The sequence below is a fragment of the Mytilus galloprovincialis genome, chromosome 7, assembly GCF_965363235.1.
Source record: "Mytilus galloprovincialis chromosome 7, xbMytGall1.hap1.1, whole genome shotgun sequence".
Taxonomy (NCBI): Eukaryota; Metazoa; Mollusca; class Bivalvia; order Mytilida; family Mytilidae; genus Mytilus; species Mytilus galloprovincialis.
The window spans coordinates 89,335,238-89,352,687 of NC_134844.1; the positions used below are offsets into that span (position 1 = coordinate 89,335,238).

The 17,450-nt window shown below is 33.4% G+C and overlaps 1 pseudogene; it reads right to left on the reverse strand.

Moving 5' to 3' along the window:
* Positions 1-11,371: 11,371 nt before the first annotated feature.
* Positions 11,372-17,450, reverse strand: part of LOC143084311 (RUN domain-containing protein 1-like) — a 47,711-nt pseudogene continuing 41,632 nt past the window's right edge.

Here is a 17,450-nt window from a genome sequence, read left to right on the forward strand (position 1 = left end):
CACGGCGACACAAATATATATAAAACAGACAACACGTTATAACTTGGCGGTTTTTTTTTTTTTTTTTTTTTTTAAATATTTCATATGTACACACACCTCTTCCATCCGTCAAAATGTAATCTTCAATTCTATTTGTCTCACGGTGGGTAAGGTTGTCCTGCGAGAAAACGTTCTGTGCTGGTGATTTGGTCCTGACTGGTGCTGGTGATCATTGAAAAAATGTAAACAAAGACGAAAATGATGATTTTTGACGTTTTCTCTCATAAAAATGGAAGGAAGCAGTTGAGATTTTTCAATTTTGTTTCTTATGGGTTCATAAGCAAACCATTAAAAAAAACCTATAAACTGTTTCAGTAAGCGTAACACAAAAGTGCTCATTTTCAGAAAATCTAGAACTGGAAAAATAAAACAAAAATGCTCATGAAGTCCGCTTTCTATACTCAAATCCAAAAGACAAAATTATTTTGTGAAAAACCCGTGCAATTTAAGAAAATTTTACATTTTCTCAGTTTATTTATGTCCTGATACTGTACATGTGCTGGTGGGTCCTGATACGGTGCTGGTGATTTGGGTAAAAAGTTGGTCATATTTGAAACAAATGTTACAAAATCAATAAAATTTGGCAGATAATTGTATTCAATCGGATCTGTGACTCATATTTTTACTTTTGTGCATCCATTTGGCTGTTTAATAAGCGTTTTCAAATAATCGTCACTTATGTTACATAAAAGGCCAACAATCTTCCGTCCAATATCAGATGAAAATATATCTAATTAGAATAGTTTTATTTAAGATATTAAATGCCCTAAAATTGAAGACTCTCTACATAACATGTTTTAAAAGGTGCTTAAAGTAAAGCGACATGTATAATGACAATAAAGGTTTGACTGCTTTATTTCAGTTAAATATACGAGGTAAGACGATCTAACTTACTGGTACCTCTAATTTCTTCCTTTATAAATACACTGTCTCCAATAAATGTCTACTGGATAAAAAAATGACTTAGACTTGCTTTTCAAATATGACTGATAAAAACTTAACTAGAATGGAACAAGATATGAACGATTGCAATTCAAAGTGTGAACTTAACAACGAGCAAAAACCATAATGAATACAAGCTATAATCAAAGTACTGAAGTACTGAACATCAGAGGACCTCAAGTTATGTTGAATTATTGATAAATGACAGGTATTTATATTATATCTGCCAGACAGATATGTTCACCTTACAATTTAGTACAAATAATATTATTTGCTATCATATCTGAGATACTGACTTGAACTAGGAAACTTAGCTTTGTGAATAATCAATGATTACGTGGTCAAATGAGAACTGTTAGATTGGCATTATGACCATATAGTTGCACACATACAAAAATCGTTAGCGTATAACTTATAATAAAGAATCAACATAGCAAACAATTCTTCGAGTAGATATAAAGTCACTCACTGAACTATGAAAAAGAGGTTCAAGATCGACAATCATATTAAAACAGATAAATTGCAATATTGGGGCTAAAGATACCAGATGAACAGCAAACTCATAAATCGAAACTAAACTTACAATTCCATGACTAAAACTGAAAAAGACATGCAGACAAATAAAAGTACACTAGAAACAACATAGAAAACTAAAGACTGAGCAACACAAACCCCACCAAAACTTGGGGGTGATCTCAGGTGCTCCGGATGGGTAAGCAGATTCTGTTCTACAAATGGCATTTATTAACAATGTTTGTACATCATACATGTAGTATCCAGGTCTTCTATTTTCTGAAACATTTAGCTTTTGGATCAATTGCTAATTAAATGGATGTTAACACAGCAAGATTACTATCTCTTATTCTAGATTTTTGTTGCAGTCAACACAAACTTTTCAAATGTTCATAAATAGCTTCACTGAGTTATCTTGGTTTTATTGTAACACAGTCAATCATTTATATAAATCCATTATATTTTTTTTTAAATCAGCAGCTATACATGTACATTGTAGGTTCTGTTTTCTAATTATTTTAAAATGGTTCATTGTAAATATTACAATGTTTTATATGTAGATAACCTTTCGCTAATGATGGTATTTTTGTAATTGACTTTCACAACATCTGGATAGTTTTTCAACTGTTAGTCTTTTTTTACTTTGTTCTGGATTTAGTACTTTGGATACCACTGGTTTTAGCAATGAGAAAATTTTGCACCATACATATAGAACACAACTACCATATGAATGTGTCGGTCCTTGAGGTATGAAGCCTGTAATAAAATTAACGGTACCAATTGTCTTGCACCAGATGTGCATTTCGACAATACATGTCTCTTCAGTGATGCTCGTGGCCAAAATATTTCAGTAATTTAGCATGATTTAATGGTGCTACAACCCGATATATGTGCATTGTATTGTCAAAAACAGCCCATATTTATGTAGCAGAAGCATTCAACTGTCCAATAAATAACTAAACTACATTTTAACAATTTTGTAAAACTGTTATATTTTGGGGCCAAAAAGGGGTCTTACCGGACCTACTCCTTTAATTATCAAGTTATACATGAAAAAATATAGGTTGATTTTCGGTGATTCAGATGACTACTTAGATTGTAGTCCCATAGGCTTCACTGTACAGCTTCATGAATATACAGCATAAAAGGGTTTAAAATTGCTGAGGCAGATTTTTTGGGGAGGAGGGAGCTGAAGGCACGCCCTTTTCAAGGAGCTTCATGTATGGTAGATGCGTAGTCCTTTTTTTAAATATAGTTTTACCTTAATGTTGACTTGCTAGACCCCTCCCCCTTTAAAAATCCTGGATTCTCATCCGATTTGATATAAATCTAAACTGTTAACGAGGTTGCTTAAGGGCATCCGATACAGTTTCAAGGGAGTTAACTCTTGGCGCGACGTAAAGCGTTTGAATTCCCCCAAAACATTCCTTTTATCGGGATGTAATGCGTGTAATTTTCTGTAATAAGAAACGTAATGTGGATTTTCCGATGCTCCAATTTCTGTTTCTCCCGCATGCTAACTTCTACACCATTATATTAGTGCATTTGATTTTAAAAGGATAACAGTCTAATAAAATCATAAGAAATAAAACACATTAGGCAGCAACCATTTGATTTTCTGGGGGGGGCTATGGTTTTTTTTTCTGGACAAATATTTTTTTCGACTGCGGCGAAAAGCAATCTATTTTTTTCGCGACAAATCGAAAACAAATTTTTTCTTTCAATTTTAACATTACAGATAGTGGCAGCTGAGGGTAAAACAAACAATTTTTTTTTATCAGAATCAAAAACAAATTATTTTTTTCTCCAAAAACTGGAAACAAACTTTTTTTCTCCAAAAAAAACCATAGCCCCCCCAGAAAATCAAATGGTTGCTGCCTTACTGTTTCTGTGAGATCTTCAACAAATTTAAATATCGTATAGTTAGCAATCTCAAGATGACTGACCCTTTTAATGTTACTAATATAATGCATGTCAATTATCATTTTTAATATGAGGAAGGTGCTACCTTAAATTCCAGCTTTATAGCCAGACTATGTCCAATAAATTGATTGACTGTTGTTTGCTTAACGTCCAGTGGCAAATATTTCATGCATGTTCAGGACGTATGTCCTATATATGATATAGTTTTTGTCTAAAATAAAAAAATAAATTCAGATGGAAAATATTTATGGAACGATCATTGCACTTCAGTTCAAAAGGTTGGAGGAGGTATGGTTTTTTACTAGTCTAAACGTCTTGAAAGTCTATTATAATTTTTTTCTTTCACACGTCACAGGAAGGCAGGACGTCAAAGCAAATATTTAATATACCCTTCCTTACTGTCATAATTATTTGGACTACTAGTTGTATTTGTCTTGAAAACATATTCTGATTCCCAAATTGATGGAGAAAAAAATTCAAGCATAGGACATTTTTATTATCATTCATCATCCACAATTTAGTCCCGCTCCGATTTTCAGTCATTTTTTTACAGCACAGAAAACCAACAATGATATTTTAAAACTAGAACCAAAAATTTAAGTACAAGAAGAAGTAAATTTCCTAACTGAACAATTTATTTATGTTAGATAAATAACGGCATTCCGCTAATATCAACAATGATACAACTTTAATAAAGTTCCTATTACCTCCACGTAACACGTATTTTATCTAACAAAAAGTAAAACGACAAAAAATACTGAACTCCGCGGAAAATTCAAAAGGCAATAGCCAACAATATTTTTATATGCCTGTACAAATTTTGACAGGACGTATTATGGTACATGTATACAAATGTGCGGTGTCCGTCTGTACGTCGTAAAATGGTACAGCATATTATCCTAAAGTCATTAAACTGAATATGGTTGTTTTTTTCATGATGGTCAAACGATCTGTATACTTTTTGAGGATGATTCTTTTATTTTAGAGTTATTGAGTTTATGAAAAAAGAGGGGGTTTTCACATGTCGAGTCGTATCTAAGAAAATATTAATAATTCTTGCATAAAATTTCATATACTTGTTAGTTAAATTATTCTTAAAGATCTGTATACTGTTTCGTGATGATTCTTTAATTCATTTTTTAGTTCTTGAATTTTTATTGAGCTTCAATTTGATATCATAGTCATTATAAACTTCCTTTTGAGCAAGAATAACAAATGAGTCAGGGTATACTTAGCATGACTTCCTGTACAAGCCCCGGGTTATTTCAAAAACATGTATTATGGGTTTTTTTTCATAAGACGACGGGCGTATATATCATGTGCTCCTAGCGCAGTTGTTTATTTTGGTTTTAAAAAAAAAAAAATTACAAATGTATTAAGAGAAATGATGGAATGACAACAAATACAATGCAATTTCCAATATAATTAATATTTCCAAATGGCATAACTCTTTTAAAGAATAGTTGATATGCACTGGTTTTTGAACGTGTCTATACGATATCAGTTTTATAGAAATTTGGCAAGAATGGTACACTTGAAAAATCTAATTAACCATAAGGACCGAAAGGACAGACAGAGGAATGAACGTGCAATATTTTATGTACCCCGCAATGCGTCGCGCTTTGGTGAAAATATATATATAGTTATTTACCAATGAAATTACGCATAGGTAATATGTCCAGTCCTCTCGCTATTAATTCAACGTTTTTTGCGAAATCCAAAAATTTCAAAATATGGTCTAGTTTCTCTCTCTGGACAAAAGCATCCTTTAGCATATTCCTTGATAAGATTTTGTTTTTGTTTTCTGACAACATAAAACAGAAGATATGGTATAATTCAGTCCAATAAGACAACTCTCAACAAGAGACAAACATGCCACAGAAATTAACAACTATAGGTCACCATACGGTCTTCAAAAAATGAGCAATGCCCATACCTCATAGTCAACTATAAAAACTGTGAACTTAAAAATATTTAGGAGTTTTTTATTCAATTGTAATCATTGACCAGAATAAAAGTTTAATTTTATGAATAAATGCGAAATTCTAAAAAGTGATTAAAACGTGAATAGAAGGATTTAAAGGAGTATTGTAATGAAATAGCAGCCAACCAAAAAAAAAAAAAAAAACAACATCTAGAGGTCAACATATGCTATAAATTAATACATAAATTAATGCACGAGTGTGTACAGTACATGTAACCTGTATGTCAAGTTTTAAATTGCAGAGTCTTTAATTTTAAAAGCCGTAAAAAGCAGTCCGTAATCACTTTTCTTGGGATGTTTCTCACTTAGAAAGAGACGTATTTATGATTCACATGATTTTATTTCCGAAAACACTATTACCAATTTTTAGTTAGCTCTTTACAAGCAATATTTATGGAACAGTTTACCAAATGAAATAAAAAAGAGTAATACACATGTATCTTTTAAAACAAAATGTTACAAATTTTTCATCAATTGTGCAAATTAATATGCTTTTTCATTATTATTTAAATACAATTGTATATTGTGTATAATATAACTTTATAATACTCTATGTACTTATAAATATGTTATTATTATTTTGAGGACTCTCAGGAAGATTAGTTGGATCATCCTCTTGAAATAAAGATTATTTATTTATTTATCTATTTTACAAGATTGATCGTTTATATAAATATACAGTGTTAATTTCCATTGTTTAACCCAAGCGTACATTTTAGATAAATAAATTGAATGAAAACTACGGTTCCTAATTTGTGCATTGGGATTAAAAATTCGATATGTATCATTACTTTCTTTTGTTTACAACTCTTGTATTGTTCTGGTCGTACTATTTCAAATATTTAATTTCATGACTGTATCATGTGTTTCCATAAGTTTACCATAGTACTATCACATGGTTGGGTTAAAAATTAATGGTAAACCCTAGTTTTTAGTGTTTTAATGTCTAATCTTACCGTTTTAATTTATTGACATAACTGCACGACTCGATTCTCAATTATATGTGGTAAGATAATCGTTGCAAAGAATCCTGCTCAAACTTTAGTGAAAGACGGGTTTAACTTTGCATTGTTGCGAGAGTATATATATTCTTTGTTGAAGGCAATTGTAGTGACCTGCAATACAAGTACCATTCAATTGAGTTTAGTTATATGTCTTGTGTTTCTGTCTCAGTCCTAGGCTTTCTATATTTTGCATGTGTAGTGCATCATGACAAGACATTGTTACGTGTACCATGATGAGCTTTCGTGCAAGACTGCTGTGTGTATTTTTTTACATGGAACATTTGATCAGACTTTGACTTTTTGACTCCTGACCTACATGTATGCACGTTGGGTGTGTCATCATGTTGCAGTGTGTTCCTCGGTATATTTCCTTCACCTCAAAATATAATTTTCAATAGACCTTGCTTCTGAATATTTGGCATGAAGATGTATTGTCATAAGATGATGAGTCTATTGGCACGAGAAACTTCATGTGAGCTTGACCTTTGCCCTTAAGGTAAAACTTGTATTTTTTGTTTGAATTAAATGGAGAATTAACTGTATGATTGGCACTCGTACCACATCTTCTTAGATATATTGTTAGTTTTGTGTACCACAATGACCCTTTTCTCAAAATCCGCTTTGTGTGTTTTTTTGACCAGACTATGACTTTTTGACTCTTGACTTTTGCATATTGGATGTGTCTCTTGGTATGATTACCTTGACGTCAAGTCAGGAGTCTCTGGTTTTTGTTAGTCTTGTATGTTTTTAATTGTAAGTTTATTTTATGATTTGGAGTTTGAACTGGTACACATTTTGTTAAGGGCCATCTGAAGGGATTTTCTCGCTTTGTTGAAGATATAAAAAAAGATGTGGTATGATTGCCAATGAGACAACTATCCACAAAAGACCAAAATGACACAGACATTGACAACTATAGGTCACCGTACGGCCTTCAAAAATGAGCAAAGCCCATACCGCATAGTCAGCTATGAGGACCCATTAGTGGCCTTTGACTGATTTCTGCTCTTTTGACATGGTTACTGTCTGTTTTACACATTCCACATTTCCATTCTCAATTTTTAAGAATGTTTGGTTCAGATGAAACGAAATCCTTTAATTTCCGTGAATAAAAAGTAAGAAAATTTACTGATTCAGTAGCATCGTGTGCTGACAGTTGTGATAGATAATGCAAAATGTTTCAATCATTTTACCTTAGATTTCATTTCATGGACATGTAGGTATGGATAGTCTGCTTTTACATCATAAAAATTCACACAGAAGGTATACGCATATCAATAAACTGAACTCAATGCTAAGAACCTATAAAGTACACTTAGACAGAGAGCTCAATCTAGTGAAACACTTTGTTAAGTTGGTCAAATTTAACTTGAAATATCACTGTTTGTTACTAAACTGCACCAAGATCCTGAAAAAAAATGTGCAAGTTAGGTCTATTTAAAGAACTTCAAGAATCTAATGGAAGTAATAAGCTGATTACTGAAATAAATGTAGAATATGTCTATTAACCACAGATGCCCCTGCTTGTGAAAACTAGAGGCTCTAAAGAGCCTGTGTCGCTCACCTTGGTCTATGTGAATATTAAACAATGGGCACAGATGGATTCATGAAAAAATTGTGTTTTGGTGATGGTGATGTGTTTGTAGATCTTACTTTACTAAACATTCTTGCTGCTTACAATTATCTCTATCTATAACAGTACTTTCTGTGGAAAATGTTATTGAAAATCTTAAAATTTTAAGAAAATTGTTAAAAATTGACTATGAAGGGCAATAACTCCTTAGGGGGTCAATTCACTATTTTGGTCATCCTGACTTATTTTTAGTTCTTACTTTGCTGTACATTATTGCTGTTTACAGTTTATCTCTATCTATAATAATATTCAAGATAATAACTAAAAAACAGCAAAATTTCCTCAAAATCACCAATTCAGGGGCAGCAACCTAACAACCGATTATCCGATTCATCTGAAAATTCCAGGGCAGATAGATCTTGACCTGATCAACAATTTTACTTCCTGTCAGATTTGCTCTTAATGTTTTGGTTTTTGAGTTATAAGCCAAAAACTGCATTTTACCCCCATGTTCTATTTTTAGCCATGGCGGCCATCTTGGTTTGTTGGCCGAGTTACCGGACACATTTTTTTAACTAGATACCCCAATGATGATTATGGCTAAGTTTGGTTAAATTTGGCCCAGTAGTTTCAGAGGAGAAGATTTTTCTAAAAGATTACTAAGATTTACGAAAAATGGTTAAAAATTGACTATAAAGGGCAATAACTCCTAAAGTGGTCAACTGACCATTTTGGTCATGTTGACTTATTTGTAGATCTTACTTTGCTGAACATTATTGCTCACTACAGTTTATCTCTATCTATAATAATATTCAAGATAATAACCAAAAACAGCAAAATTTCCTTAAAATTACCATTTCAGGGGCAGCAACCCAACAACGGAATGTCCGATTCATCTGAAAATTTCAGGGCAGATAGATCTTGACCTGATGAACAATTTTACCCCATTCAGATTTGCTCTAAATGCTTTGGTTTTTGAGTTATAAGCCAAAAACTGCATTTTACCCCTATGTTCTATTTTTAGCCATGGCGGCCATCTTGGTTGTTTGGGCGGGTCACCGGACACATTTTTTAAACTATATACCCCAATGATGATTATGGCCAAGTTTGGTTAAATTTGGCCCAGTAGTTTAAGAGGAGAAGATTTTTCCAAAAGATTACTAAGATTTACGAAAAATGGTTAAAAATTGACTATAAAGGGCAATAACTCCTAAAGTAGTCAACTGACCATTTTGGTCATGTTGACTTATTTGTATATCTTACTTTGCTGAACATTATTGCTGTTCCCAGTTTATCTCTATCTATAATAATATTCAAGATAATAACTAAAAACAGCAAAATTTCCTTAAAATTACCATTTCAGGGGCAGCAACCCAACAACGGAATGTCCGATTCATCTGAAAATTTCAGGGCAGATAGATCTTGACCTGATGAACAATTTTACCCATATCAGATTTGCTCTAAATGCTTTGGTTTTTGAGTTATAAGCCAAAAACTGCATTTTACCCCATTGTTCTATTTTTAGCCATGGCGGCCATCTTGGTTGGTTGGCCGGGTCACCGGACACATTTTTTAAACTAGATACCCCAATGATGATTGTGGCCAAGTTTGGTTAAATATGGCTCAGTAGTTTCAGAGGAGAAGATTTTTGTAAAAGTTAACGCAGGACGACGACGGACGACGACGACGGACGCCGGACGCCAAGGGATGAGAAAAGCTCACTTGGCCTTTCGGCCAGGTGAGCTAAAAAAATGAGTAAACTTCCACATATAGATGCAGGATTCGCGTTATTTTGACCGTTTTGTGATCATAAGCATTGTGAATAAGTTTCAAAACATTTGGTTGAGGCAAATTAAAGTTAAAGAACGGAAACAATAGATTTAGCAGTTTTCCTAACTCAAGGCTCCAGGTTGACATTTGTATCATTGGTACTCGTACCACAACTTTTTACATCTAAAAACTCATGAACAGTGACGCCATCGGGACCCAATATCGAACTTAATAGATCTGTGTTATGGGGTAATGTGAATCGCGTATAAGGTTCCTAACATTTGATTGAGTCAGACTTATTTAAGAGAAAGGAAACGAAAGAGTCAGCACTTCTTATGTTTTTAAAGGGGCATGCTAACTCTAAAAAAGTGACACTTAAAAATTTTAAATTTGATTTTGTATTGAGGTGCATGGGGATCCCGCTTATATGTTCAACCCCGCCTTATTCGGTATGTATGTGCCTGGTAAGTCAGGAGTATGGAACGCCAAAACTGTCTTGTTATGACCATTTTCATTATATGATGTGCATTTACCTTTATATGATGTGCATTTACCTTTATATGCTGTGTTTTTACCTTTATATGATGTGCACTTGTCATTATATTATGTGCACTTGTCATTATATGATGTGCAAACACCTTTATATGATGTGCAAATATCCTTATATGATGTGCAAATATCCTTATATGATGTGCAAACATCATTATAGTATGTGCAAACATACTTATATGATGTGCATACATACTCATATGATGTGCAAATATACTTATATGATGTGCAAATATACTTATATGATGTGCAAACATTCTTATATGATGTGCAAACATTCTTATATGATGTGCAAACATTATTACATGATGTGCAAATGTACTTATATTATGTGCAAAGATCCTTATATGATGTGCAAATATACTTATATGATGTGCAAAGATCCTTATATGGTGTGTACATATACTTATATGATGTGCAGTTTCCCTTATATTACGTGCAAACATCTTTATATGATGTGGTTGTGTCATTATATTATGTGCTTGTAATCTTATATTATGTGGTTAGGTTTACTTCATTATATGATGTCGAAACGTCATTATATGATGTGCTTTCATCGTCGTTATGGTCAATGAACATGATTACGATTAGAATGATTACTGTCTACGTCATAACTGATTCCGATCTGCTTCTGTAAATTATTAACCCGGCTCAAATATGTGTCTATCGCTAGCGAAAGTGCAATTGATAGGGAAAATGAGACAAAGCAATTTAACAAAATCAACGTTTCAAACATTTCGGTTGAAGATTAAAATCAGTTGATACAGGATCTAGTTGAAGAAATCTCCGGCTGTGGAGAAAATGATAACAAATAAGAGCCTTTTATAACTTGCTATTCGGTTTAAGCATAGGCTCCGTGTTGAAGGTCGTACTATGACCTATAATTGTTTCCTCTTACAAATTATGACTTGGATGGAGAGTTGTCTCAGTGGCTCTCATACCACATCTGCTTATTTCTATTTATTGCAAAAGACACCATTGAAATCACAGTCTGTTTCAAAAATATTTCATAACAATAGCTATACAATTATCTACTGATGCATACTATGGCGAGATGGTTTGTTTTATAAAATGTTATTGAATAATATTAATCTGTAAATGGTAAGATGTATAATGTAGTATTGAATATGTACAATGATATTACATCTAGTATATCATATAATCTGTGCTACTAAAGGAGTAGACCGATTTCATTGAGTCGCAACTCCTCTACAACCATACCAAGTCGGAAATATGTGTGATAGGACTTTTAATTTGTCTTTGAACCAATCTTTTTTCCACAGAAAACGCCAATTATGTGAGAAAATACCCAATTTCGAAGACTGCAAGCTTAGTCGACGTAGTGCCCAGAAAATGCGAAATGGCTATGTGGGAAATTATAAAAAATGAAAAAGTGGTATCTTTGCTAATGAGACAACTCTCCACAACAGACCAAATTACACAGAAACTAATGACTATAGGTCACCATACGGTATTCAACAATGAGCACATATTGGCTTATACAGATTGTTTATTTTCAACTTATTTTAATAAAGATTTTTTTAATTGCTAATAAAATTCTGAAACATTAGTACTAGTATGTCAACAGATTTGGAGTAGCGTTAACGATTTCTGAGATATAAGGGGTTGATTCCTGATGAAGTGTTTTAGATTTAATTTTTCGTCCAATTAGATCGGATTTTACCTTTGTGGTACTTATTTTGATCCTTTTCGGTAATGGCAACGGATTTTACGTAGACGATACAGTTATTGAGTTAAAAGGGGGGAAAAACACTGAAAATCACACTTTGCCACACTTTTTCCAATTTAGGGTATTTAATATTTTTATTTTCCAACCGAGATGAATGGGGTGACGCCCGTCTTTCGCATTTTGTTCCTCTTTTTCGTCTCTTTAACAAAAAATAGAATAAAAAGCATTAACTTTGTCATTACTGTGTCCACCTTATTACTGTATCATCATTCTTTGTTTCAACACTTGCCCACTCGCTGGCGTCTCCTTGTATCATCGGTACAGCGGATATAGGTACTAACCAAGGGGTCGTGATCGATTTTTCTTCTGACACGGTACGAAAATCTTTGTTTTGTTTACATTATATCAATGTGTACTTCAATCTAAACATATTTGTTGTTTTAAGAAATGTTTTGGTCGTAGGTTGGTGATTAGTCTCACTATTTGCCCAAAACAAGAATCCTTACTAAAAACATGTGCAAATACTTGTCAAAGAAGTTGGCGCTCGTCTCATCCGATATGATTCTATATTTATTGCAACTCTTTTTCTGATAGAAGGCCACTGTTTGTGCGTAATAAGTATAGCTGTTTCAATAATTGGCATTGAAATATTTTGTACATATGTTATTTTTCGATATTTTATTCCGACAAGAAGCGTTGTGTATAGCTGACCACATGAATCGTTCTGTACGGTGCATAGTTAAATGAATGTACGGTATATAGTTTTTCATGCTTCGAAGTACCTACAAAGCTATATCCGCTGTACCGATGATACACGATAGTAATTATAATTCGGAATACTTTGCTTGCTTGTGACAATGGTGTTCGACAAGGAGAAAACTTATCACCTTTCCTATTTTATTTACTTTTGATTGACTAAAATAATTTCTTAGTGACTAGAAATATTACATGACTTAACAGAACTATACCAGAAGATCTGGAAAGAGAATTAGAAATATATCTTAAGTGTTTTGTTATATTGTTTGCAGATGACACGGTGTTGTTGGCTGAAACAGCACAGGACCTGCAGACTCAACTCAATGCTTTCCATGATTATTGTAAGGCTTGGAACTTGAAAGGAAAGTTGTCAAAATTAAAGTCTTAGTGAGTTTTTTTTTTGGACGGATGCCAAAAAATCTCCGATTTTCTTACAATGATACTAACATTGAGATGATAAAACAATATAACTATTTGGGTATTGTTGTTACTAAAACGGGAAATTTCAATATGACAAAAAACATTTATCCGATAAGGCTTTAAGCCATGTACGAAAACTTGAAAACAGGAAGGATGTATAAGATTTCTGTAAAATGTCAACTTCAGCTTGTTCGTTTATAAAAAATATATAAACACGTGCGTTTGTCCTCCAGCTGGCTTAGTAATTTTGAAACCTCTCTCTCTCTTGTTTTGTATATACTGTAAATAGTTATTATTTTTATCTCTGTATACTGATGTCATACATTGACATTGCTATTATATAGATTTAGAGGCCATAAGTATACCGGTATGGATGATTGATTGACTGTTATTTCGCGCAACTTTCAACACTTTCATGCTATTTCGTGGCGGTGAGTTTATATTGGTGGAGAAAGCAGAAGTGCCCGGAGAGACCCCCTGACCTTCGTTTGGAAAACATACAATTCTAGTCAATTAAGATTGGAATCGAGCTTACCTGCCACGTGCGGGATTTGAAATCGCACACCTAAGGGTTGACATGCTAGTGATATAGCAGTTCGACTACTTATAAAAAAGAAGAAGTGGTATGACTGCTAAAGAGACAACTCTCCACAAGAGGTCAAAATGACACAGAAATTAACAAGTAAAGGTCACCGTACGGCCTACAACAATGATCAAAGCCCATACCGCATATTCAGCTATAAAAGGCCACGAAATGACAATGTAACCACTCGACCACCCAGCGCCCATCACTTTCACCCGAAATGGATGAAAGGAGATATGGAATGAACCTGAACTCGGTGTATTACATTAACGTGCAGCTTTTTATCATGTTTTTTGTGCATATATTTCACAGTTTCAACTATAGATGATTATGGGTGTATTCTTGAGGTCCAACAGCAAATCTGGGAACAGTATATCTAATATATATGTTCCTGAGCAAATTGATATATGCATATTCGTACAAGAACATGTTTAACCCCGCCACATTTTTGCGCCTGTCCCAAGTCAGGAGCCTCTGGCCTTTGTTAGTCTTGTATTATTTTAATTTTAGTTTCTTGTGTACAATTTGGAAATTAGTATGGCGTTCATTATCACTGAACTAGTATATATTTGTTTAGGGGCCAGCTGAAGGACGCCTCCGGGTGCGGAAATTTCTCGCTACATTGAAGACCTGTTGGTGACCTTCTGCTGTTGTTTTTTTATTTGGTCGGGTTGTTGTCTCTTTGACACATTCCCCATTTCCATTCTCAATTTTAATGTGGTATGAATATTAACCCTGTTTTGTACTAGACCGACACCCTGAGCCGGACTTTTTAACATGCTAGTTCAAAAGGAAGCATTCCGAAGGAAGACATGTATTTCACCTTACCCGGACACATTTTTCTAAAAGTCTTTGGTTTTGACCCGGCCGGGGTTCGAACCCACGACCTCTCTCACTCAAGGCGAACATACTACGACGAAAGTACCACCACTAGACATGCAGTAACCCGCAATATAAAAGGTTTCGTGGGAAGCCGCTCATATACTAGTATTCACCTCTAGACTCAATTAAACAGGGCTAACTTACCGACCATTGATATTTTTATGTGAGGGTGGGGGGCAAGTTGTTTTTTAAACGTTTGATTCTAAATTTCTTGAAAGAGATTTTATCTATTTCAGAAGGGAAGCGAAATAGTTTGTTTCTATTCAAAATGAGGAAAAAATAAAACAATGATGAAACTTAAAAAAAAAAATAAACCATGTTTTTTGTTGTTTTTTTTAATTTCGAGAAAGGAAATACACGTGCTCCTTCCCTCAAACTAGAGTCGGTGTCTAACACATTTATTTATTAATATATAATGTACAGATCATCTGTTTCAGCTTTGGATACAAGGATCTGACAACACGTCATTTTATTTTCTGTCCTTGTATATATTACATCAGCCAATGACATTTCAGCCTTCAAATTTTTGAAGGTGTGTATCAATCCAACAAAACCAGAGAATTGAGCGTTTTTAATCTGGTGTCTTAATGAACTTAAAACACTCAGTCTGCATTTATTTATTTTTTACTGAGACCTGTTGTTCTCTTACATATAGAGAGTGGTGTTTTGAATTTTCAAAGTGAAGATTTACGGGAGCGGCTTTTAATATTTTGCGTTTATCCTGGAAACATAATAGATTTAAAAAAAACAAATAGTGCAATGTGTCTGAATATGCTCTATAGTAAAGGTACTTTTTGGGTAGTTTTGGTTTTTCAGAGTTTTGTTGTTTTATTGGCTATTATCTTGATAACTAATAATAGAGAAATCTTTTCTTGTAAGGTATAGACAAGAACATATATAATCAAAGTACTGAAGTATGAAAATCGTTTGCGACTTCAGGGAACTAGTTTATTCTTATGTTGCACTGTTATACCACTTTCCAGGTTAGGGGGGTGGATCCCGCTAACATGTTTTACCCCGCCACATTATTTATGTATGTGCCTGTCCCAAGTCAGGAGCCTGTAATTCAGTGGTTGTCGTTTGTTTTTGTGTTACATATTTGTTTTTCGTTCATTTTTTTTTACATAAATAAGGCCGTTAGCTTTCTCGTTTGAATTGTTTTACATTTTCTTATCGGGGCCTTTTATAGCTGACTATGCGGTATGGGCTTTGCTCATTGTTGAAGGCCGTACGATGACCTATAGTTGTTAATGTTTGTGTCATTTTGGTCTTTTGTGGATAGTTGTCTCATTGGCAATCATATCACATCTTCTTTTTTATATTAGTTTGGATTTGCCGTTTGTGGTTTCATTAATATTTACCACACCTTCATTCAATAATAGCATCAGATGAAAAATTCTCTGCTAGAAGAAATTGTTGAAACTTAATTTTCAGGTTTTAAAAATTCAGATGAGCGAAAAGAGGCGTAAAGATTGATGCCTACGGTTGACGAAGAATTCGCCATAACATTATACCGCGGCAAATTTATAACTGTATAAAACTGAATGCCACTTGTCCTATCCCCTCTTTTTTTTGTTACAAATGACCGGTTCCTTATATGAGCCATTACTCTATCAGAGTCCGATTTATTCCCAATTGTTTGTGTCTATCTTGAGAATATATAAAGAGAAACTCTAACAGCTAACCATGATCAGAAAGGCAATATTTACATAAATGAAAATACTAAACTTCGTGTATTATCTTCTTATAGAAAAATTGCTAACGTTAGGTATACCGAAATTGACAAATATAATGCCTTCCCTCGTTAAAACGATCATATAGCATGACATAAAAGAATTATTTATTCAATTCAATAACCTTAACCGTATTGAAGACTCCGTATGTTTATTATTAAAGATTTGCGATTTAAACAAAACTTTGCAATTCATATATATTTTTTACAATTTTCCAACAATATCAGATGTGATTTTTTTGCATCTTAAAACGAGGTACTAACATGCTAAGGTTTATCTCAAGTCTCAACCATTTTCCAAACGGTAGCAACAGATTTGATCCTAATTAGTAGTAACGGTTACTCCGCAGACGCAGATCGGAATCAGTTATGACGTAGACAGTAATCATTCTAATCGTAATCATGTTCATTGACCATAACGACGATGAAAGCACATCATATAATGACGTTTCGACATCATATAATGAAGTAAACCTAACCACATAATATAAGATTACAAGCACATAATATAATGACACAACCACATCATATAAAGATGTTTGCACGTAATATAAGGGAAACTGCACATCATATAATGATATGTACACATCATATAAGTATATTTGCACAGCACATAAGTATATTTGCACAGCATATAAGTATATTTGCACATCATATAAGGATCTTACAACATAATATAAGCATATTTTCACATCACATAAGAATGTTTGCACATCATATAAGTACATTTGCACATCATATAAGTATATTTGCACATCATATAAGTATATATGCGCATCATATAAGTATGTATGCACATCATATAATGATGTTTGCACATCATATAATGATGTTTGCACATCATATAATGATGTTTGCACATCATATAATGATGTTTGCACATCATATAAGGATATTTGCACATCATATGATGACAAGTGCACATCATATAAAGGTAAATGCACATCATATAAAGATAAATGCACATCATATAAAGGTAAATGCACAACATATAATGAAAAATGGGCATAATAAGACAGTGTTGGCGTTCCATACAGGAGCCTGTAATTCAATGAATGCCGTTTTTTATTTGTTACATACTTGTTTTTCG